The sequence below is a fragment of the Macaca nemestrina genome, chromosome 6 (assembly GCF_043159975.1).
Source record: "Macaca nemestrina isolate mMacNem1 chromosome 6, mMacNem.hap1, whole genome shotgun sequence".
NCBI lineage: Eukaryota > Metazoa > Chordata > Mammalia > Primates > Cercopithecidae > Macaca > Macaca nemestrina.
Genome location: NC_092130.1, coordinates 1792838 through 1817280, shown reverse-complemented (window position 1 = coordinate 1817280; position 24443 = coordinate 1792838). Strand labels below are relative to the sequence as shown.

The 24443-nt window shown below is 43.5% G+C and overlaps 1 protein-coding gene across 3 annotated transcripts in view; it reads right to left on the bottom strand.

Moving 5' to 3' along the window:
- The window catches only part of LOC105483992 (ring finger protein 130), a 158268-nt gene that overhangs the window by 9715 nt on the left and 124110 nt on the right, over window positions 1-24443 (bottom strand). The window lies entirely within an intron of this gene.

The window sequence follows — 24443 nt, the reverse complement described above, 5'->3', positions numbered from 1 at the left end:
TACTGAATTCCCACTGTGGAAGATGAGGATTTTCTTCTAACCGCCCCCCTGCTCCACCATTGCACATATTTTCCATTGCCCCAATATAATTATATTTTGATTTTAAAATTCCATATTTATGTTATTTGACTATTTGTGCTACTCAAAGCTAAGTCATGCTTACATTTCCTTTTCTATAAAACTGTTTTTAAGCTTTACTGGGGTATAACTGACATATAATGAAAAGCACATGTTTAAAGGACATAATTTGGTGAGCTCTGACAGCTGTATACGCCAGTGACACTGACACCAGAATCAAAATAACGAACATATCCACCACCCCAAAGTTTCCTGGTGCCTCTCAATCCCTTCCCCGTCTTTCTACCCTACTCCAGTTGCCAGGGAAACATAGATTAGTTTGCATCTTTCTAGAATTTTATGTAAGTGGAATCATATAGTATAAATTGGCTCTTACAAATAAAGTTGCTACGAACATCTGTGCACACACATTGTGTGAACATATGCTTTCATGTCTCCTAGACCTGTAAATACTCAGAAGTGAAATGACTGTAAAAAAATGAACTTTTTCAGAAGCTGCCAGGCTGTTCTAAGGTGGTCCTGGCCAGGTGTGGTGGCTCACACCTGTAATCCCAGCACTTTGGGAGGCCGAGGTGGGTGGATCATTTGAGGTCAGAAGTTCGAGACCAGCTTAACCTACATAGTGAAACCTTGTCTCTACTAAGATACAAAAATTAGCCAAGCATGGTGGCAGGCACTTGTAGTCCTAGTTACTCGGAAGGCTGAGCCAGGAGAATCCCTTGAACCCAGGAGGTAGAGGTTGCAGTGAGCCAAGATCACGCCACATGACTGTAATCCCGGCACTTTGGAGGCTGAGGCAGGCGGATCACGAGATCAGGAGTTCAAGACCAGCCTGGCCAACATGGTGAAACCCCGTCTCTACTAAAAATACAAAAAATTAGCCGGGCAAGGTGGCAGGCACCTGTAATCCAGCTACTCGGGAGGCTGAGGCAGGAGAATGGCGTAAACCTGGGAGGCGGAGCTTGCAGTGAGTTGAGATCCGGCCACTGCACTCCAGCCTGGGCGACAGAGCAAGACTCCGTCTCAAAAAAAAAAAAATTTTTCTTAAAAAAATTTTTTTTGAGACAGAGTCTTGCTCTGTCACCTGGGCTGGAGTGCAATGGTGCCGTCTTGGCTCACTGCAACCTCCGCCTCCTGGGTTCAAGAGATTCTTGTGCCTCAGCCTCCTAAGTAACTGAGATTATAGGCTTGGGCCACAATGCCCAGCTAATTTTTGTATTTTTAATAGAGATGGGGTTTCACCACATTGGCCAGGCTGGTCTCGAACTCCTGAGCTCAAGCGATCTGCGTCAGCCTCCCAAAGTGTTGAGATCATAGGCACAAACCACCATGCCCAGCTGGGGCTGTCTTCATATTATCAAGTACAAGGGTTTAAAAACAATTCTAGGCCGGGCACGGTGGCTCATGCCTGTAATCCCAGCACTTTGGGAGGCTGAGTCAGATAGCTTGAGCTCAGGAGTTCAAGACTAGCCTAGGCAATGCGGCGAAACCCCATCTCTACTAAAAATACAAAAAGTAGCCAGGTGTGGTGGTGAGCACCTGTAGCCCCAGCTACTTGGGAGGCAGAGGTGGGAAGATCGCTTGAGTCTGGGAAGCAGAGGCTGCAGTGAGCCGAGACTGCACTACTGCCCTCCAGCCTGTGCTTCAGAGCGAGACCCTGTCTCAAAAAAAAAAAAAAAAAAAATGCTCGATACAAGTCTTGCCAGACATACACATTTTGCAAATATTTCCTCCTAGTCTATGGCTTGCCTTTCCATTTTTATAACAGTATCTTTTGAAGATTAAAAGTTTCAAATGTTGGTAAGATCAAATTTATTCATTTTTTCCTGTTACAGTTTGTGCTTTTTGTGTCAGATTTAAGAATCCCAAGGTCACTAAGATTTTCTCCTACATGTTCATCTAGAAGCTTTACAGTTTTAGTTCTTACACTTAGATGGTCCACTTCAAGTAAATCTTTGAAAATGGTAGAAAATAAGAGTTGGCGTTCATTTTATGTATTTATTTATTTTGCATATGGATATCCAATTGTTCAGTTGTCGATTGTTTAAAAGATTATCCTTTCCCCCACTGAACTGTCTTGGCACCTTTACGGAAAATCTATTGATTGTAAATGTGTGGGTCTATTTCTGGGCACTATTCTGTTCCAGCAATCCATTTGTCTGTCTTTGCGCTGTTAAATTGCTAAACTGCTTCCTTACATATTTGAAGTTCAGCCTAAAGGTTTCTCCATACACAGTGAACTGTCACCTAACTGGACGTGTGACAGACTGTAACCGACTCCTGTACCAAGGAGCTGGGTCTCAGCCAATCCCAGCCGCTGAGTTTCAGCCAATCCCAGCGGCTGAGTTTCAGCCAATCACAGGCGGCCAACAGTGCAAACCGAGTTCAGTGAGGCAAAGGCCTATCTTCACCCATCCAGCTGTTTCTGTACCTCACCTCCCTTTTTCTGTCCATAAATCTGACCACGGTGCAGCCCTAGAGTTGCTCTGAACCTATTTCGGTCCTGGGGGCTGCCCAATTCTTCAATCACTCTTGCTCAATTAAACTCTGTTAAATTTAGTTTCTCTAAAGTTTTTCTTTTAACAACAGTAACACCATGTTGTCTTGATTACTGTAGCTTTACAAGGCTTGAAATTAGGATTAGAAATACTGGAACTTGATGCGCATGGAGGTTTGCGCCTATAATCTCAGCAGATTACTCAACAGACGAGTATTAAATGAAAGCATTTCAGTGCTAGTTCATGAGCGGCATGGCAATCTCTGTTTTCTTAACTTTTCTATGTTAAAAGTCTTCTGCATTTAAAAAACTGGCATGAAGTCGGGCTTGAAGGTCATTATCTGCAATCCCAGCTACTAGGGAGGCTGAGGTGGGAGGATCGCTTGAGCCCGGGAGTTCAAGTCCAGCCTGGGCAACACAGTGAGACCCCATCCCTAAACAATTTTTTTTTAAATAAATAAAAATTAAATACAGGCTGGTTATAGTGGCTCATGCCTGTAATCCCAGCACTTTGGGAGGCCGAGGTGGGTGGATCACCTGAGGTCAGTAGTTCGAGACCAGCTTGGCCAACATGGTGAAACCCCATCTCTACTAAAAATATAAAAATTAGCCAGGCGTGGTGGTGGGTGCCTCTAATCCCAGCTACACAGGAGGCTGAGGCAGGAGAATTACTTAAACCTGGGAGGTAGAGGTTTCAGTGAGCCGAGATCAAGCCACTGCACTCCAGCCTGGGTGACAGAGTGAGACTATCTAAAAAAAAAAAAAAAAAAAAAAAGAAAATCAAATATAAATAAATAAAAATTTAAAAATGGGATCAAAGATGCTTGTTATCTATACACAGTAGCCCTCTAAGAGCAAGGTCCCACATAAAATATGAGCTATTTCATTTCTGACAAAGGATCCTCAGTCCCCAGAAGTATCAGCACGATCCAACAGTGCTAAGGGAGGAAGATGAAAAACAGAGCTGATGACGGGGGTTTCCTACTCTTCAGGATGAATTAAAGCTATCTGTGACATTGTGAAATGTATATTTGGTTTTTATCCGGGCTTCCTGGCCCACAACTCCTAGAATCCTTGGAATCGCCACACTGGTGTCTTTCTTATGCTAAAGAGGTGGGTGAAGGCGGGCAGCCCCCAGGTAGCTCCAGGATGGGGCCGGTCACCAGAAAGACCAAGGCAGGACTAGAGGCCTGGGACTTCCAGCCTCACCCCCCAGCCTCCAGGGAGGGGAGAGGGGCTGAAGGTTACATTGATCACCCATGGCCAGCAGTTTAATCAGTCATGCCCATGTAATGAAGCCTCCATAAAAACCCAAAAGACTGGGTTTGGGATACTTGGGGGATAGCTAAACACGCAGAGATGCCAGTAGGGGAGGGCACTGAACTCCAAGCTGCTTCTCACATGCCTTGCCCTACGCATCTGTCAACCAAAAAGTGAAATAACAGGCATCGGAACCAGAGAACCATGGCTGGGTTTCTTCTTTCTATCTATCTATCTATCTATCTATCTATCTATCTATCTATCTATCTATCTATCTATCTATCTATCTATCTTTTTGAGGTGCTTTCACTCTGTTGCCCAAGCTGGAGTGTGCAGTGGTGCGATCCTAACTCACTGCAGCTTCAACCTCCTGGGCTCAAGCAATTCTCCTGCCTCAGCCTTCCCAGAAATTGGGACTACAGCTACATACCACCAAGTCTGGCTAATTTTTAAATTTTTCTTTTGTAGAGCCAGGGTCTTGTTAGGTTGACCAGGCTGGTGTCAAAGCCCTGGCCTTAAGACATCCTCCCACCTTGGCCTCCTAAAGTGCTGGGATTATCTATGTGAGTCACTACACATGGCTGGATTTATTCTGAGCCAAGTTTGAAGACTTAGGCCCAGGAACACAGACTCCACATAGATGGAGAATGTGCCTCAAAGGAGGCTGCATGAGGCACAGCAGATATACATTTTCCAACGGGGGATGCACGTGGCATGGAAAGGGGGAGCAGAGGACGTGAGGCAGGGAAGCAGCTTTCCATTCTTGTGCTTCTGATTGGTGCTCAGTGACGCTACCCATACCATAAGGTCAACGTGCACTTGCGTGGGGTGGGAGAAAAGCTCGGCAACTTACGGTCCGGTAGGGGTTGACCAATTCCATCCTGTCTTTGTTCTACCTCTGATAAATGGGTTTACAACTAGTGCCTGTCAGTGAACTACGTAAACTCCTCATACAGGCAAGAGGTCAGCTTTATTTATAGGCCTAGGATTTATTATTCATGTGCCTGACTACAGCCATCGGGGCCACTGTTAAAATTCTCTTTTTAATTTTCCTTTTTCTGACACATCTCTTCATCTCTATCCTTTGCAATATGCTTCATAATAAATCTCAGGCCGGGTGCAGTGGTTCACGCCTGTAATCCCAGCACTTTGGGAGGCCAAGGCAGGCGGATGGCCTGAGGTCAGGAGTTTGAGACCAGTCTGGCCAACATGGTGAAATCCCGTCTCTATTAAAAATACAAAAAAATTAGCCGGGTGTGGTGGCAGGTGCCTGTAATTCCAGCTACTTGGGAGGCTGAGGCGGGGGAATTACTTGAACCAGGGAGGTGGAGGTTGCAGTGAGCCGAGATCGCGTCATTGCACTCCAGCCTGGGCGACAGAGTGAGATTCCATCTCAAAAAAAATCAAATAAATAAATAAATAAAAATCTCAGAGTTGTGTGAGCTGCTGTAGCAAATTAATCAGACCTGAGGAGGGGTGGTGGGCCCCCTGACTCATAGCCAGTTGGTCAGAAGCATGGGTAGAACACTTGGCTTGCCCTGGGCACTGGAAGTGGGGCAGTCTTGGGGACTGAGCCCTCACTCTGGGGGACCGGATGCCACTTCCAGGTAGACAGCGTTGGAGCGGAATTGAGGGGCACCCAGTTGGCATCTGCTGCAGAACTGCTTTGCTTACTTTGCATGTGGGCCCCCTGGCCCCACTCGACACTGCCCCCACCACTGACTTTTGGTCACGGAAGTCTTCTGTGTTGATTGTTACGGGGTGAGAACAGAGCAAAAACAGTTTCCTTTTTCTAGTCACCGTCAGAAGTAGAAATGACCTAATCTTTTTTGTTAGGGTAGTGATCAGCTGATACCAAATCTTTGGCAATAAGAAAATGGGTCAGAACTTAAGTCAGTAATCTACACCGGTTAACCAGTTTTCTTGAGAAAAATACAATGCAAAGAGAGGAACACACAAGCAGCTGAATTTCAGAGAACGGTACGATTCTGGCTTTGCCAAGGAAGCACACATATTTTTTGACAGCTGGAAATACACTGGATGTGTACTGGTCAACTAATTATTATCTTTGTTATTGCTACATAATGTTATTAAGTAAACTCTTGAGGTATAACCTACATACAGATATGTGCACAAATCATAAGTATCCAGTTCAATGAATTTCCACAAAGAGAATACACCCACGAAATAATCACTGGATCAAGAATAGAATACCACCAGCACCCCACAAGTCCCTCCAGTGACCACCCAATCACTATGCCTTCTCTCCCCCACCAAAGGAAACCATAACCCAGACTTCTCGCACATAGTTTAGCTTTGTCTTTTTTTTTTTTTTTTTTGAGATGGAGTCTTGCTCTGTGGCCCAGGCTGGAGTGCTGTGGCACAATCTCGGCTCACTGCAAGCTCCGCCTCCCGGGTTCAAGCAATTCTCCCGCCTCAGCCTCCCAAGTAGCTGGGACTACAGGCTCCTGCCACCACGCCGGGCTAATTTTTTTTTGTATTTTTAGTAGAGATGGGGTTTCACCGTGTTAACCAGGATGGTTTCCATCTCCTGACCTTGTGATCCACCCACCTCGGCCTCCGAAAGTGCTGGGATTACAAGCATGAGTCACCGCGCCCTGCCTAGCTTTGTCTATTTTTAATTTTATATAAATGGAAACAGGGAATATATTCTTTTGTGTCTAGATTCTGTCAGACACACAAATGTCTGACATTTATGTTGCAACATCCATCCGCCTCATGGAATATACCAACAGTTCCTTCATTTTCACCACTGCATCATGTTCCACTGTCTGACCACCACACAATTTACTTGTCTCATCTTTATGGACAGGCATTTGCATTGTCTCCTCTGGGGGCTCTCTGAATCCTGCTGTTAGGAACACTCATTTCTGTATCTTTTGTACACATGGACATGCAGTTCCCTGGGATGAGGCCTAGGAGTGGGACTGCCGGGTCTCAGGGCGTGCACATTTTCAGTGTCAGCAGACACTGATGGTGTTCCAAAGCAGCTGTGTCCACTTTGACTCCCACCAGTAAATGAGAATTCCAGTGGCTCTCTTTCTGTGCCAATAAAGGATATTTTCTGTTTTGTTTTTTTTTTTTTTTCATTTTAGCATTCCAGCAGGTGTATAAATGGCATTTCACTATGTTGTTTTTTTTTTTTTTTTTTTTTGAGACGGAGTCTCGCTCTGTCGCCCAGGCTGGAGTGCAGTGGCCGGATCTCAGCTCGCTGCAAGCTCCGCCTCCCGGGTTTACGCCATTCTCCTGCCTCAGCCTCCTGAGTAGCTGGGACTACAGGCGCCCACCACCTCGCCCGGCTAGTTTTTTGTATTTTTAGTAGAGACGGGGTTTCACCGTGTTAGCCAGGATGGTCTCGATCTCCTGACCTCGTGATCCGCCCATCTCGGCCTCCCAAAGTGCTGGGATTACAGGCTTGAGCCACCGCGCCCGGCCCACTATGTTTTAATGTATATTCGCCCAATGACCAAAAAGGATGAACACTTTTCATACATTTGCAGGCTGCTTGTATATCTGGTTTGCTCTGAAATGTCTCTATTTCTTTGGCTCATTTTCCCATCAGGTTGTCAGTCTTCTTCTCCTTTATTGTGACTATGAGTCCTCTGTGAGTTAAAAGCACTGCAGGTATCTTCTTCCAAAACTGTATTTTGATGAGCAAAATTTCTTAATTTTAGTGTGGAACAAATTATCTAACCTGTATTTTATGGTCAGGGCTTTTTGAGTCCAGTTTAGGAAGTCTCTGCCTATCCAAAGGTTTTGAAGACATTTTATCTTATTTTTTAGAAGCTTCATGGTTTTAACTTTTACATTTAGGTCTATCATACATTTCAAGTCAATTTTTCAGTATAGTGTGAAGTAGGAATTAAGATTCATTTCTTTCTTTATAAATATTCAGTGGAGCCAGCACCATCTTGAAAAGACCATTCTTACCCCACTGCTAGTGCAATGCCACTTCCATCATGAGCCAAGTGTCTGTACATGCATGGCTGCTTCAGAACTCCATTTTGTTCTGCTATCTGTCCATCCTTGCATCAATATCTTACTGTTTTAATTACTGTGGCTTTATCAAAAGTCTTGATTTCCAGTTTCTAAGTCCTTTTGCTTTACTGTTCTTCAAAATGTTCTTGTTGTTCTTAGCTCTTTACATTTCCACATAAATTCTAGGATCAGGCTGGGCATGGAGGCTCACACCTGTAGTCTCAACACTTTAGGAGGCGAAGGCAGGAGGATTGCTTGACCCCAGGAGTTTGAGACCAACCTGGGCAACATGGCAAAATCCCATCTCTACAAAAAATACAAAAATTAGCTGGGCATGGTGGAGCATGCCTGTAGTCCCAGCTATTCAGGAGGCTGAGGTGGGAGGATCACCTGAGCCTGGGAGGTCACGGCCGCAGTGAGCCATGATTGTGCCACTGCACTCCAGCCTGGGTGACAGAGTGAGACCCCTGTCTCAAAAAAAAAAAAAAAAAAAAAAAAAAAAATCTAGGATCAATTGGTCAGGTTTCAATACACACCCACCCACACCTACCCACTGGGATCTGCCTGAAATCAGAGTAAGTCTGTAAGTCACTGTGGAGACAGCTAACACCTTCATAGTATCGTGTCACTCATTCCATCAACCTGTTATATTCATTTAGGCCATCTGTAATTTCTGTCAACAACACAAAATCGTTCTCTGTATAAAAGCCTTGCATATCTTCTCTTAGATACGTTTCTCAGTATGATGTTTCTTTGATGCTTTTGTAAATGTTACGTTATTGAAAATTTCATTTTATTTGTTTATCTTTTATTTATTTATTTTTGAGATGGAGTTTTGCTCTTATTGCCCAGGCTAGAGTGCAATGGCATGATCTCAGCTCACTGCAACCTCCGCCTCCTGGATTCAAGTGATTCTCCTGCCTTGGCCTCCTGAGTAGCTGGGATTACAGGCATCTGCCACCACACCCGGCTATTTTTTGTATTTTTAATAGAGACGGGGTTACACCATGTTGGTCAGGCTGATCTTGAACTCCTGACTTCGTGATCTGCCCACCTCGGCCTCCCAAAGTGCTGGGATTACAGGCGTGAGCCACTGCACCTGGCCAAAAATTTCATTTTAAATTGCTTATTGTTAGTCTATAGAAATATAATTGAGCCTGTTAAATTTACTTATTCATTTTAAGAACTGATTTGTAGAATATATTGAATTTTCCACATATAATCATTTTCTCTGTGAAGAGTGACAGTTTCATTCTTCCTTTCTAATCCTTACACATTTTATTTCTTTTTCTTGCCATATGGTAATATTAGGCTAACACTGCCAATATAATGTTGAAAGAGAGAGTGACAGCGGATAACCTTATTTACAATCTTTGGGAAAAAGTTTTTAATATTTCACTGTTAAGTATAAAGTTTGCTGTAGTTTTGAAAATATCCATTATTGGCCAGCCGTGGTGGCTCACACCTATAAGCCCAGCACTTTGGGAAGCCAAGGCGGGTGGATCACAAGGTCAAGAGATCGAGACCATCCTGGCTAACATGGTGAAACCCCGTCTCTACTAAAAATACAAAAATTAGCCAGGCGTGGTGGTGCATGCCTGTAATCTCAGCTACTCAGGAGGCTGAGGCCGGAGAATCACTTGAACCTGGGAAGTAGAGGTTGCAGTGAGCCGGGATTACGCCACTGCACTCTAGCCTGAAATGGAGTGAGACTCCGTCTCAAGAAAGAAAAGAAAAGAAAAGATCCATTATTGGATTAAGGAAGTACTCTGTTTTTCCTAGTTTGCTGAAAGTTATTTTCTTTTAAAATCAAGAATGGAGGCTGGGCATGGTGGCTCATGCCTGTAATCCCAGCACTTTGGGAGGCCAAGATGGGTGGATCACTTAAGGCCAGGAGTTCAACACCAGCCTGGCCAACATAACAAAACCCTGTCTCTTCTAAAATTACAAAAAAAAATTAGCTGGGCATGATGGTGCATGACTGTAGTTTCAGCTACTGGGGAGGCTGAGGCACGAGAACCCGGGAGGCAGAGGTTGCAGTGAGCCAAGATTGCACCACTGCACTCCAGCCTGGGCCACAGACCAAACCTCTGTCTCAAAAAAAAAAAAAAAAAAAAAAAAAAAAAAAAAATCAAGAATAGGTGTTGAATTTTATCAAACCCTTTTTTTGTACCTATTAAGATAAAAACATGGCAACCCCACGACTGACTGCCACTTTGATGATGTCCATGCAAAGCTGGATTCCCGTGACAGTGTTTCCCACCGGAAGTCCTGCACATCTGAACTGGGACTGTAACACTGACAGCGCCACAGTGTGGGGTGCCAGAAAGTGTCAAAATCAATCACAGAAAGTCCATTTTGTTTACCTATTGTATCAAAGGGGAGTCTAGGGACAATGGTAGTGTTTGTTCTTAATTAGCTGTGAAAACATGTTGCAGTTCTGCACATTTTCTGTGTTCTTTTTTTTTTTTTTTTCCTTTGAGATGGAGTCTCGCTCTGTTGCTCAGGCTGGCGTGCAGTGGCGAGATCGCGGCTCGCTGCAAGCTCTGCCTCCCAGGTTCACCCACCATTCTCCTGCCTCAGCTTCCCGAGTAGCTGGGACTACAGGTGTCCACCACCACGCCCGGCTAATTTTTGTATTTTTAGTAGATATGGTTTTCACTGTGTTAGCCAGGATGGTCTCCATCTCCTGACCTTGTGATCTGCCCGCCTTGGTCTCCCAAAGTGCTGGGATTACAGGCATGAGCCACCATGCCTGGCCTTCTGCGTTCTTTTGTGTGTGTGTGTTTCAAGTGTAACTTTTTTTTTTTCTTTTTGGCTGGAAGTAACAGATTTTAATGAGTCACTGTTTAAACAGGCCAGGCCAGGCGCAGTGGCTCATGCCTGTAATCCCAGCACTTTGGGAGGCCGAGGTGGGTGGATCATTTGAGGTCAGGAGTTTGGGACCAGCCTGGCCAAAATGGTGAAACCTCATCTCTACTAAAACACAAAAAATGAGCTGGGCGTGGTAGTGTGCGCCCGTAATCCCAATCCCAGGTACTTGGGAGGCTGAGGCAGGAGAATTGCTTGAACCTGGGAGGCGGAGGTTGCAGTGAGCTATTGTGCCACTGCACTCCAGCCTGGGCGACAGAGCCAGACTCTGTCTTCAAACAAATAAACAACAAAAAAACTACAGTACAAAGACTTTGTAAAGGGGATTCAGGCCCCCAGCACCCTCGTGACTGTAGAACACCTTCAACACTCAGCTGTCCCAACCAGTGCCAACCGTGAACTTCCCACCATATCCCAGATCTGCTATTCCCCAAACCACTTCCCAGTTTCCTTTCAGTCGTCTTTCTGAGGGAGCCAAGACAATAGGGGCCTGCCGTGTAGTAAATTTCTTTATTTATTTTCAGCCTTTAAAATGTAATTTCTGTCTCTTGCAATAAATTTGTTTCCTTTTCTTTGTTTCACTTTATTTAAATTTTCAGGTATTTAGCTCCCCTTTTATACCATTAAAAAAATTTAAAGTTACCTGATATAGGGTGTTGCTTCAGAAGCAAAGAGCAAACTTTTACTGTTGCACCAATTCTAATTGTAATTTTAAGTTCCATGTGTCTAATCATTGTCTCTTCATTTTAAGACTTTTAATACAAAAGTCTTTTTTTTGAGATGGAGTCTCGCTCTGTCGCCTAGGCTGGAGTGCAGTGACGCAATCTCAGCTCACTGAAACCTCCGCCTCCCAGGTTCAAGCGATTCTCCTCCCTCGGCCTCCCAAGTAGCTGAGACTACAGACATGCGCCACCACGCCCCGCTAATTTTTCTGTATTTTTAGTAGAGACGGGGTTTCACCATGTTGGTCAGGCTGGTCTCAAACTCCTGACCTCAAATGATCCGCCCGCCTCAGCCTTCCAAAGTGCTGGGATTACAAGTGTGAGCCACCACGCCCGGCCTTAGCTAATATTTTCCTAAAACATTTACATCTGTTTGGGAGGCCGAGATGGATGGATCACCTGAGGTCAGGAGTTCCAGACCAGCCTGGCCAACATAGTGAAACCCTGTCTCTACTAAAAATACAAAAATTAGCCAGGTGTGGTGGCAGGCGCCTGTAATCCCAGCTACTCAGGAGGCTGAGGCAGGAGAATCACTTGAACCTGGGAGGCGAAGATTGCAGTGAGCTGAGATTGTGCCACTGCACTCCAGCCTGGGCGACAGAGCGAGACTTGATCTCGAAAACACACAAAAAATGTACATCTGTATTCACAAAAGAAATTAACCTGTAATTTTCTTTCTTGTAATGCCTTTGTAATGATTTGGTATCAAATCATTTGGTATCAAATCAAATTAACAGGTTTCTGCTGGTCAAGCAAGAAGGACCCAAATAACCATTATCAGGAATGAAAACGAGACATCACTGCAAAGCCTACAGACACTAAAAATAATCATAAGGTACAAAGAAATAGAGTGTAGAGGAGCGATTACTGGCGGTTCGTTAATGGGCACAGAGTTTCAGATTTACAAGATGTACAGAAGGACATGGGAAGTTTTCCTCTTTTTCTAGTCTCAGGACAAATTTGTGGAAGACTGGTGCTACTTTTTCCCTTAAAAATTATACAGAATTCACCAATGAAATCATCTAGGCCTAGAGTTTTTCTTTGAGGAAATATTTTAAACTATGGATTCAATTTATTACCTAGATGTAGGAGAATTTAGGTTTCCTATTTCTTCCTGTATCAATTTTGGTACTTTGTATTTTTCAAAATCGTCATTTTCAGAATTTACTAACAATGTTCTCATAACCCCATTTGTGTGTGCATGTGTGTGGTAAAAAGCATATAAAATTTGCCATCTCAACCATTTCTAATTATTTATTTATTTATTTATTTTATTTATTTTATTTTATTTTTTTTTTTTGAGACGGAGTCTCACGCTGTCGCCCAGGCTGGAGTGCAGTGGCGCAATCTCGGCTCACTGCAAGCTCCGCCTCCCGGGTTCACGCCATTCTCCTGCCTCAGCCTCCCGAGTAGCTGGGACTACAGGCGCCCGCCACCGCGCCCGGCTAATTTTTTGTATTTTTAGTAGAGACGGGGTTTCACTGTGGTCTCGATCTCCTGACCTTGTGATCCGCCCACCTCGGCCTCCCAAAGTGCTGGGATTACAGGCTTGAGCCACCGCGCCCGGCCTCTAATTATTTATTTTAGTTTTTGTCCATTGAAGCATTTTACTTTTTAATTTAATTTAAATTTATTATTATTATTATTTTTGAGACATGATCTCTGTTGCCCAGGCTGGAGTACAGTGGTGCAATCACGGCTCACTGCAGTCTTGACTTCCTGGGCTCAGGTGATTCTCCCGCCTCAGCCTCCGGAGTAGCTGAGACCACAGGCATGCTCCACCATGCCGGGCTAATTTTTTCTATTTTTTGTAGAGACGGAGTTTCACCATGTTGCCCAGGCTGGTCTCGAACTCTTAGGCTCAAGCGATTCACCTAAGAGGCATTTTAAGTATGTATTACATTGCTAGATAAAGAATCCCAGAATTATCCCACCTGTGTGTTTTTTTGTCTTGCTTCTTCATGGTCCATGTTGCCAGTTGAGGTTGTTAGTAAAATGAATCCAAACTGTCAGAATGGGAGCAGATTGTTCTGCCATTTTTTCCTAGATCTTTGAGCTGCACATCAAAGTTGGGGCTGATTACTGACCACTTGTTTAACCTGCCTGTCAAGTTCACAACAATGTTCCCAGTTCTGTGATTATCAGGTTTCAGATTTGCCAACGGAATCATGCTTCATCCTCACCGTTAGAAACCGAATGATGACGCCGCAGCACAGCCGAGTAAGAGCCTGGTGTTGGCTTCTCCTTCAGGCACTGCGGACACGCTTGAGAGCATCGGCCTCCACGTTTGTGCACAGCAGCGTGGCGGCGTGGACAGATGGTGGAAACAGCTCAATCATTTTAAAGTATACGGTTCATCAGTGGTAAATATATTCACATAATTCTGAAACAAATCTCCAGAACTTTTTCATCTTGCAAGTCTGAAACTCTACACCCATTAAATAACCCCCTGGTAATCGCTCCTCTACACTCTATGTCCCTGTACCTTGTGATTATTTTTAATGTCTGTAGGCTTTGCAGTGACGTCTCTTTCATTCGTGATAACGGTCATTTGGGTCTTTCTTGACCAGCAGAAACCTGTTAATTTTATTAGTTGTTTTAAAGGAACAACTTTTTGTTTGGTTGATTTTTTTCTTTCGTTTCCTTTATTTTTATTTTTTATTTTTTGAGACGGGGTCTGACTCTGTTGCCCAGGCTGGAGTGCAGTGGCGAGACCATCACAGCTCACTGCGAACTTAAGGGTTCGAGTGATCCTGCTGCCTCAGCCTCCCAAGTAGCCGGCCTACAGCTGCCCGCCACGACATCCGGCCACATCCGGCTACTTTATTTTTATTCTTGTGGAGATTTTTCGTGCTATGTTGCCCAAGCCGGTCTCAAGCTCCTGGCTTAATGTGATCCTCAGCCTCCCAGGTCATGTAATTCCAGGATTACAGGCATGAGCCGCCATGCTCGGCTTGGTTTTTTTTCTATTGTATATTTGTTTTTCCACTGAATTTATGTAAGATCTTTATTTCCTTCCTTTGATTTAGTTTGTTGTTGTTTAAGAGAAATGCTTAGAAGTTTTCACTAGGCTTTCTAGATTTAAGGTCGCAGATTTCTCTCTAACATGGCTTTAGCTGCATTACATAAGTTTTGATATGTCACACTTCTATGAGCATTCAAATGAAACATTTAAAAATAATTTCCACTGCGATTTCTTCTTTGATTCATGAGTTTTTCTTTTGGAAGTATATTGTTTAATTCTAAACTTTTGGGGATCATTCTAATTATCTTTTTGTTATTGATTTATAACTTAATTCCGCTGGTCAGAAAAAATACTCTGTACAGATTTCAATCCTTACATATTCGTTGAAATTTATCATCCAGCCTACAGTCTATCTTAGTAAATAATCTATGTGCACTTGAAAAAAATATATACCCTGTAGTTGAGGAGGGCTATATATGTTAATTACATCTTGTCTGTTAATTATATGTTAATTACATCTTGTCTGTTAACTGTGATGTTCAAATCTTCTAGATCCCTGGGGACCATCTGTCTGATGCTCTATCATTTTACTTTCATTTTATTTTCTATCATCTTACTTTCAACATTTCTGTTTCTTTTCATTAAAGATATGTCAACACATGTGTGTGTGTGTATAAATTTTAAATCTATCTTTGAGTATTTAATTATTCATTTCTACTCATTACTAACGTGTTGGGACTTAAATCCATAATTACATGACCTATTTTCTGTTTGTCCCACTGGTCCTATACTCCTCTCCTGCAAGTTTTTTCCTCTTCTTTTGGATGACTTTTTGTTATTACAGTTTTCTCTCTATTAGTGTATTATATATTACTTTACAATGCTTTTAGTGGCCATGCTAGCCTAGAGATCATTTTACTATTTTTTTAGTTGTTACCCTGGATTATGACATGTATCCTTGATTTGTTAAAATCTAATATAAATGAGTGCTTTTACTCATTCCTGGACAATGCAAGTATGTTAGAGCAGTTTTACCTCGTTTATCCCTCCCACCTTTTGTGCAACTGATGTCAAGTGATCTCCACACGAGATGAGTGTTAGTGTCTCACACATCGAGCATCACTTAGGTTTCCCACTTGTGTTTCCTTTCCGCTCTTTATTCTTGCTGCATCTCTGTGTTTCCATCTGGAATCCTCTTCCTTCTGCCTGAAGAACTAGCTCTTAGTATTTCTGTTTGCTGGAAAATGTCTTATTTCATCTTTTTTTCTCTTATTTTATTTTGAGACTGGGTCTCGCTCTGTCACCCAGGCTGGAGTACAGAGGCACGATCACGGCTCACTGCAGCCTTGACCTCCTGGGCTCAAGCTATCTGAGGCCTCAGCCTCTGAGCAGCTGGGACTACAGGTGTGTGCTACCACACCCAGATAATTTTTAAAAATTTTTTGTAGAGATGGGGTCTTGCTATGTTGCCTGGCTGGTCTTGAACTCCTGAGCTCAAGTGATCCTCCCACCTCAGACTCCCAAACTGCTGGGACCCATGCTGGGCTAATATTTTCTATTTTAATTTTTTGTAGAGATGGGGTCTCACCATGTTGCCCAGGCTTGTCTTGAACTCCTGAGCTGAAGTGATCCTCTCTCTTAGCCTCCCAAAGTGCTGGGATTACAGGTGTGAGCCACCACACCTAGCCAACTTTATTTTCAACCTAGTCAACTTTATTTTCAATGGCTTTCCCCACTAGACGTTTAGGTTGGCAGATATTTTTCCTCCCAATACTTTACTATTTTCTGGTTTCTGTCAAGATACCAATTGTCAGCCTTTCATTGCTACTTTAAAGTAAAGCATCTCTTTATTGAAAAAGGAAAAACAAAGCTGGAAGATTCAAACTTCCCAATTCTAAGACTACCATAAAATTATAGTAAACAAGACAGCATGGTACTGCCATCAACATAGACATACAGATTAATGGAGTAAAATTGAGAGTCCAGAAATAAACTCATACATCTATGGCCAAGGGTTCCAAGACCACTCAATGGGGGAAAGAACAGTCTCTTCAAGAAATTGTATTGAGAAAACCAGATATCCACATGCAAAAAAATGGAGTTTGACCCCTACTTCACACCATACAAAAATATTAACTCAAAATGGATCAAATACCTAAACGTGAGTTCTAAAATTATAAAACTGATGGAAGTTTTTGCGACCACCAATTAGTCAATGGTTTCTTAGTTTTGACACCTAAAGCATAAGCAACCAAAGAAAAAAACAGACAAATTGGATATCATCACAATGAAAGACTTGTGCTTTGAAAGATGCTATCGGCCGGGCGCGGTGGCTCAAGCCTGTAATCCTAGCACTTTGGGAGGCCGAGACGGGCGGATCACGAGGTCAGGAGATCGAGACCATCCTGGCTAACACGGTGAAACCCCGTCTCTACTAAAAATACAAGAAAATTAGCCGGGCGAGGTGGCAGGCGCCTGTAGTCCCAGCTACTCGGGAGGCTGAGGCAGGAGAATGGCGTGAACCCGGGGGGGCGGAGCTTGCAGTGAGCCGAGATCGCGCCACTGCACTCCAGCCTGGGGCACAGAGCAAGACTCCGTCTCAAAAAAAAAAAAAAAAAAAAAAAAAAAAAAAAGAAAGATGCTATCAAGAAAATGAATAGACAACTTGTAGAATGGAGAAAACATTTGTAGATCACATATCTGATAAGGGCCTAGTATCTGGAATGTATAAAGAAACTCTTACAACTCAACAGCAAAAAGACAACCTGATTAAAAAATGGGCAAAGGACTTAAATTACATTTCTCCAAAGAAGATATATGAGTGGCTGACTTGACGCACGTAAAAAGATGCTCAGCTTCACTAGTCATTAGGGAAACGCAAATCAAAACCATGATGAGATGCCATTCACACTCCTTAGAAATGGCTATAATTTTAAACAAGGAGGGGGATAACAAGTGTTGGCGAGGAGGGAGAGAAATCAGAACCCTTGTACATTGTTGGCAGGAATGTAAAATGTTTTGGCCATTGTGGAAAAGTGTTTGGCAGTTCCTCAAAAAGTTAAAATAGAATTCTATGACCCAGCAATTCCACTGCCAGATATGTAACCCAAATAACTTAAAACAAGGATGCAAACAGATTCTTGCAAACCAACGTTCATGGCAGTATTGTTCATAATGATTAAAAGGTGGAAACAGCCCAAATGTCCATCAGTGGATGAGGAGATGAACAAATTGTGGTGTAGACATACAATGCACTATTATTCAGTCACACAAAAAATGAAGTGTTGATATATTCTTTCAATGAATCTGTGTGTGTGTGTGTGTGTGTGTGTGTGTGAGAGAGAGAGAGAGAGAGAGAGAAAGAGAGACAGAGAGGGTCTCACTCTGTCACCTAGGCTGGAGTGCAGTGGCCTGATCATGGCTCCATAACCCCTGACTCCTGGGCTCAAGTGATCCTCCCACCTCAGCCTCCCGAGTAGCTGGGACTACAGATATGCGGCACCACACCTGGCTAATTTTTGTATTTTTTGTAGAGTTGGGGTTTCGTCACATTGCCCAGGTTGGTCTTGAACTCTTGTGCTCAAGCAATCCACCCTCCTTGGTCTCTCAAAGTACTGGGATCACACGCACGAGTCACCACCGCACCCGGCCCTTTCAATGAATCTTGAAAACATTATGGTAAGTGAAAGAGGCCAAACACAAAAGGTCACATATTTTGCATGATTCAATTTATGTGAAGTACCAGAATAGGTATATCGTGGGGACAGAACACGGATTGGTAGTTGTCAGGGGCTGGAGGGATGCAGAATGGGGAGCAACTGCTTACTGAGTAGGGGGTTTCTTTTTGGGGTGATGAAAAGCTGTGGAGCTAGAAAGGGTAGTGGTTACACACCATTGTGAACATGCGAGGGTGGTGGTTACACACCACCGTGAACATGCGAGGGTGGTGGTTACACACCACCGTGAACATGCGAGGGTGGTGGTTACACACCACCGTGAACATGCGAGGGTGGTGGTTACACACCACCGTGAACATGCGAGGGTGGTGGTTACACACCACCGTGAACATGCGAGGGTGGTGGTTACACACCACCGTGAACATGCGAGGGTGGTGGTTACACACCACCGTGAACATGCGAGGGTGGTGGTTACACACCACCGTGAACATGCGAGGGTGGTGGTTACACACCACCGTGAACATGCGAGGGTGGTGGTTACACACCACCGTGAACATGCGAGGGTGGTGGTTACACACCACCGTGAACATGCGAGGGTGGTGGTTACACACCACCGTGAACATGCGAGGGTGGTGGTTACACACCACCGTGAACATGCGAGGGTGGTGGTTACACACCACCGTGAACATGCGAGGGTGGTGGTTACACACCACCGTGAACATGCGAGGGTGGTGGTTACACACCATTGTGAACATGCGAGGGTGGTGGTTACACACCATTGTGAATATGTGAGGGTGGTGGTTACACACCATTGTGAACATGCGAGGGTGGTGGTTACACACCACCGTGAACGTGCAAGGGTGGTGGTTACACACCATTGTGAACGTGCAAGGGTGGTGGTTACACACCATTGTGAATATGTGAGGGTGGTGGTTACACACCATTGTGAATATGTTAAATGTCACTGAATTGTTCACTTCTTCATTTATTTTCACCAAACACATTCTCATTTCTCTTCTGTTTTTAGGCAAATGACACAGACCTAGTTTACCAGCTTTACACTTTAAAACCTAAGCTTAACATTATATATTTAAATAATTGTAAAAATTAAGTTGCCAGCATTCATGCACAATTAGAAAACATCCTTTATATTAAACCAGAAGTGTATTATCATTATTACATTAATATCTTTCACTACTAAATACTGAAAAAATTGAAATTATTTCTGTAGAAGACTCACCCTGGCAATATTAACTTCACAGCAGGCTGACACTGTGTGGCTCACATTTCAGACAAAATGGAAAAGCAGAGTCGTGCTGGTGTTAGGGCACAATCTTGTCCTGCCACTAAAGAGTCAAGGATCAAAAGTGCATACACAGGCCAGGCGCGGCAGCTCACGTCTATAATCCCAACACTTTGGGAGGCTGAGGTGGCCAGATCACCTGAGGTCAGGAGTTCAAGACCAGCCTGGCCAACATGGTGAGATCCCCGTCTCTACTAAAAATACAAAAATTAGCCGAGCATGGTTAGTCCCAGCTGCTTGGGAGGTAGAAGCAGGAGAATCGCTTGAACTCAGGAGGCAGAGGTTGCAGTGAGCTGAAATCGCGCCACTGCACTCCAGCCTGGGATACAGAGCAAGACTCTGTCTCAAAAATAAATAAATAAATAAATAAATGAATAAAAGTGCATATAGAGATTTATAACAACTTTAAAGACAGAAAAAAATGGTCCTATTATGTGGTCCTAACAATAAACTCAAAAGTTTATGACAAATAGGGGCTCTGTGAGTTGTCTATCAATACTTTAGGTACAATTCTACCAACAGTTGAGTTCATTTGAAATACTCAAAAAAATGTTCCTGTTAACCCTCAGATGGTGCTTCTGTAGCTGAACATTGTCCCACGCATGCATTGAATGACTTCGCATCCGAGCGCAGCAGCTGCTCCTTACCGCTGGCCGTCTTCTCCCATTTCTACCCTTTCTCCACCATTCTCAACAGCTCTCTTTTTAGTGATGTTTCTGCCATAAACCATTTCTAGTAGAAGCTGATACAGATTTGAAGTTGCCATTCCACTACCACAAATGACATGGAAGAGAATGAAGTGAGGCCCTGTGACCTAGTGATCCAAATGAAGAAAACCTTCATCAAAAGAAGAAAATCCAGCCGGGCGCGGTGGCTCACGCTGTAATCCCAGCACTTTGGGAGGCCAAGACGGGCGGATCACGAGGTCAGGAGATCGAGACCATCCTGGCTAATCGGGTGAAACCCCGTCTCTACTAAAAATACAAAAAACTAGCCGGGCGAGGTGGCGGGCGCCTGTAGTCCCAGCTACTCGGGAGGCTGAGGCAGGAGAATGGCGTGAACCCGGGAGGCGGAGCTTGCAGTGAGCTGAGATCCCGCCACTGCACTCCAGCCTGGGCAACAGAGCGAGACTCCGTCTCAAAAAAAAAGAAGAAAATCCACTTCCAAAAGACGGAAATCCACTGAAAGCGGAGAAAAATGACTCACTCCCTTGCTGACCCCTTTGATTCCCAAAAAAGTCCTCAAATGGGTCTTCAAAGTAGTTGACTGAAAATGGGTCCCTCCCACCAAAAAATTCCCTGAAGACATCATCTGAGTTACAGTGTGAATCAAACGCAAACGGATGCCAAAATGCACTCCACCTCCTCCTCCTCTGTCTAATCCTTCTTTGTCATAAACGTCCCTTTTGTTGTTGTTGTTGTTGTTTTTAGCATCAGACAGCAGCGCCTCATACGCCTCCACTATTCATCTGAATTTTTCTCCCTGCTGCTTCTTTAGTGTCAGGACTTTTATCTGGGTGCCACATCAGTGCCACTCTCCAACATACCTTTTTAACATCCTCAGGCCAGGCATGTCTGCACACCTGGACCTTCGCAGTGACCATCGTGCTTAACAGATGGTTGGAATGGGCAAGGGTGCAGGTGGTGGCATTGGCAGTGGCTCCTCACTTTCCTGAACTGTTCACTTCCTTTTCTTTTCTTTTTTTTGAGTCGGAGTCTCGCTCTGTCACCCAGGCAGACAGTGCAAGGGCGCGATCTCGGCTCACTGCGACCTCTGCCTCCCGAGTTCAAGCGATTCTCCTGCCTCAGTGTAATGAGTAGCTGGGATTACAGGTGCCCGGCACCACGACCAAATAATTTTTGTATTTTTAGTAGAGATGGGGTTTCACCATGTTGGCCAGGCTGGTCTTGAACTCCTGACCTCATGTGATCTGCCTGCCATGGCCTCCCAATGTGCTGGGATTACAGATGTGAGTCACCAAGCCCAGCCATCTGTTTTTTTTTTTTTTTCCAGTGGTTCAAGTCTTTCTGCCTATTTTAAAAATTGGATTGTTTGTCTTAACACTCTTGTCTTAATGCTCCTGTTGCCCAGGTTGGAGTGCAATACGTGGCTCACTGCAACTTCCAGCAGCTTACTGCAACTTCCGGCTCTGGGATTCAAGCAATTCTCTTGCCCTAAGCCTCCTGAATAGCTGGGACTACAGGCGCCTGCCACCATGCCCAGCTAATTTTGTATTTTTAGTAGGGACAGTGTTTTGCCACATTGGTCAGGCTGGTCTTGAACTCCTGACCTCAGGTAATCCGTCCGCCTTGGCCTCCCAAAGGTCTGGGTATACAGGCATGATTGCAGTTTTTCTTGTTGTTGTTGTTTTGAGACAGGGTCTCACTGTCACCTGGCTGGAGTCCAGTGGTGTGATCATGGCTTACCACAGCCCTGACCTGCCCAGGCTCTGGTGATCCTCCCACCGTGCCTCCCAAGTAGCTGGGACTGCAGGCAGGCACCACCACAGCCTGCTAACTTTTGTATTTTTTAGTGGAGGTGGGCTTTTGCCATGTTGCACAACTCCTGGGCTGGAACTCCTGGGCTCAAGCGATGTGCCTGCCTCAGCCTCCCAAAGTGCTGGGATTGCAGGCATGAGCCACCACGCCAGGGCCAAATTGTTCACTTTCAAATGGTTACTTTTATGTTATGTGAATTTCATCTCAATGTTTAAAAATTTACAAAGTGAGATGAAGTATCTTTCTGTCTGCCTTTAAGTTTTTCTGAGCTTAATTGACTGTGGTATGTCTTGGTGTGGTTTTCTTCTTCTTACCTCTGCTTGGTGTTCCCAGTACTTCTTTAATCTGTAGTTTGATGTCTTTTGTCAGGTTTGAAAAACTGTGTCATTCTCTCTTCAAATACCGCTTCTGCCTCATTCTCTGTCTTCTCTCCTTCTACGACTTGAATTTCATGCATATTTTTTCATCATCTAAAGACTCATGCCTTTTTCTGTATTTTTCTTCTCATTTTTTTGCTTCAGCTCAGATAGTCTCTCCTGACTTGCACTCCAGTTCATGAATCCTCTCTTAGCCGTGTTTAAGTTGATGTTAAACCCTCTATTGAGTTCTTCCTTTCAATTAATATATTTTTCAGTCTTCTTATTTCCTTTTGATTCTTTGTTATTTCCAGTTATTTATCATTGGTTTTCTGAACATACTTAATTATTTTAAAAGTCTGTTCTTGTATTTCGAATAGTTAGATTTCTTGTGGATCTATTTCTTTGTTGTTTTTTTTTTTCCTTTTTGGTCATTTGGTCTTATCTCCTGGCATGCCTTTTTTGTTTGGTTGGTTTTTAATGGATTGCTGGACAGTGTATACGAGAAACAGAGATAATCTGATGTTGCTGATGGTGACCTTTCTCCAGAGGACTTCCCACTGCCTCTGGAAGTGGCATATCACTTTTAGAATATGGGCATATCACTTTAATCTAATTAGAGATTGAACAGATTCAAAGTTGGGCTTCTGTCTTTGAGATGAGTCAAATTCTGGTTCAACCTCCAGTTCCAGGCTGTAGCCCTTTGGGGATCCCAGTGGAAGGCCTGGGATGCTTATCGGGGTTCTTTCTGCTTGGTGGGCCATGAATTCCAAGTTTCATCTCCCAAGCCCAATAAGACTGCTTGAGCTTTCCTTATCTCTCCGTCTTTTGGCCATCACTTTCTGGTCACTTCTCAGTCACTGCTTATGAATTGGTAGATGCCACAAGAAAAAAAGGAGTGTTGAATACTGGATTCATATCTCTGTACCTCCCTTTTCTCTAGGATCTTTGCTCCTCAAGTCATCACTGCACTGATAGCTCTTTAATTTCTTAAAATAAAATGTTTTAAAAATACTTTTTCCATATTTCTAGTTCTTCTTGATATGATAGTTGCACCACAACAAGCTAGTCTGACATTACCAGAAAGAGAAACCTGATAAACTTATTACCTGTGGCTCAGAGTTTCCTTAATGTGGCTTAAAGTCCCATCTAGACTTTAGAATACTGACACTGATTAATGGAATTTAAAAAATGAAATACAGCAGTACATTCTGCAAGTCTCTGTAAAACGTAAGAACCTGATTATATCTGTTATCCTATTTGCTGTTTTATATGTCTTTCTTTCTCAGTAAGACCATAAACTCCCCATGGGCACAACTCCGATGTAGTTTGTTTCTTCACATCATGCCAATAAATATTCCATTAAACTGAATTGAGTAGATGTATACTATTCTAATTAGAGTCACTAATTTGTGTCCAAATAGGTTTAACTTGGAACCATCTCAGTATGAAATAAAGAGGGCGCTGGCATCAAGAAACAATGAAGCAGCTGAAAATTAACCACCAGGTGTTATTTCTGTCCCATCAGTTACGGTAGTTAGATGGCCTTAATGAAGATTACAAAGATTTTAAATAACTGAGATACTCATCAGTTGAGGACTGATTCAATATACAATGCACTTATCAATATTAAAGAGACTGAGGCAGACAGATCTGTATGTACTGATATTGAAAAATCTCCAAATTTTGGAAAAAAAGAATATATGGTTCACATATTCTTTTTGGAAAATCTATAGTATTATATGTTCTTAGTCTCAAATTTCAGTAACTGTTTTTGGATTAAGTTCTAGAAAATAGCAAGTGGAAGCCCATCTAAGCCTTGAAATTGCAAGCTTGAGTAGGAAAGAATTTGACACTTTATAGGGAATTGTTGATGTGGATGCAAAAAGAGAAGAGAATTCTATACAGTAAAGCCATTTAGGAGAAAATTTTCAGGTTACTAAGAAGACTGAAAGCCTAAGTCTTAGCTGTTTAAACTGTAATCCTGAGAGCATATTCATGAAGTCCCTTTCTGAGACTTCTGGACTTCAAAGATGTGATGTTTTCTTCAGAGATGTAATTTTTCTTAGAGCATCCTCTGCTAATTTGCTGCTATGGATGACATATTTCCAGTTATGTGTAACTCTTTCCTGTGGATATAAGATAGGGCTTTTTGTTTGACAGAAGAGCCTCAAGAATGTCGTTTCTTCTGGCTGGGTATGGTGGCTCAGGCCTGTA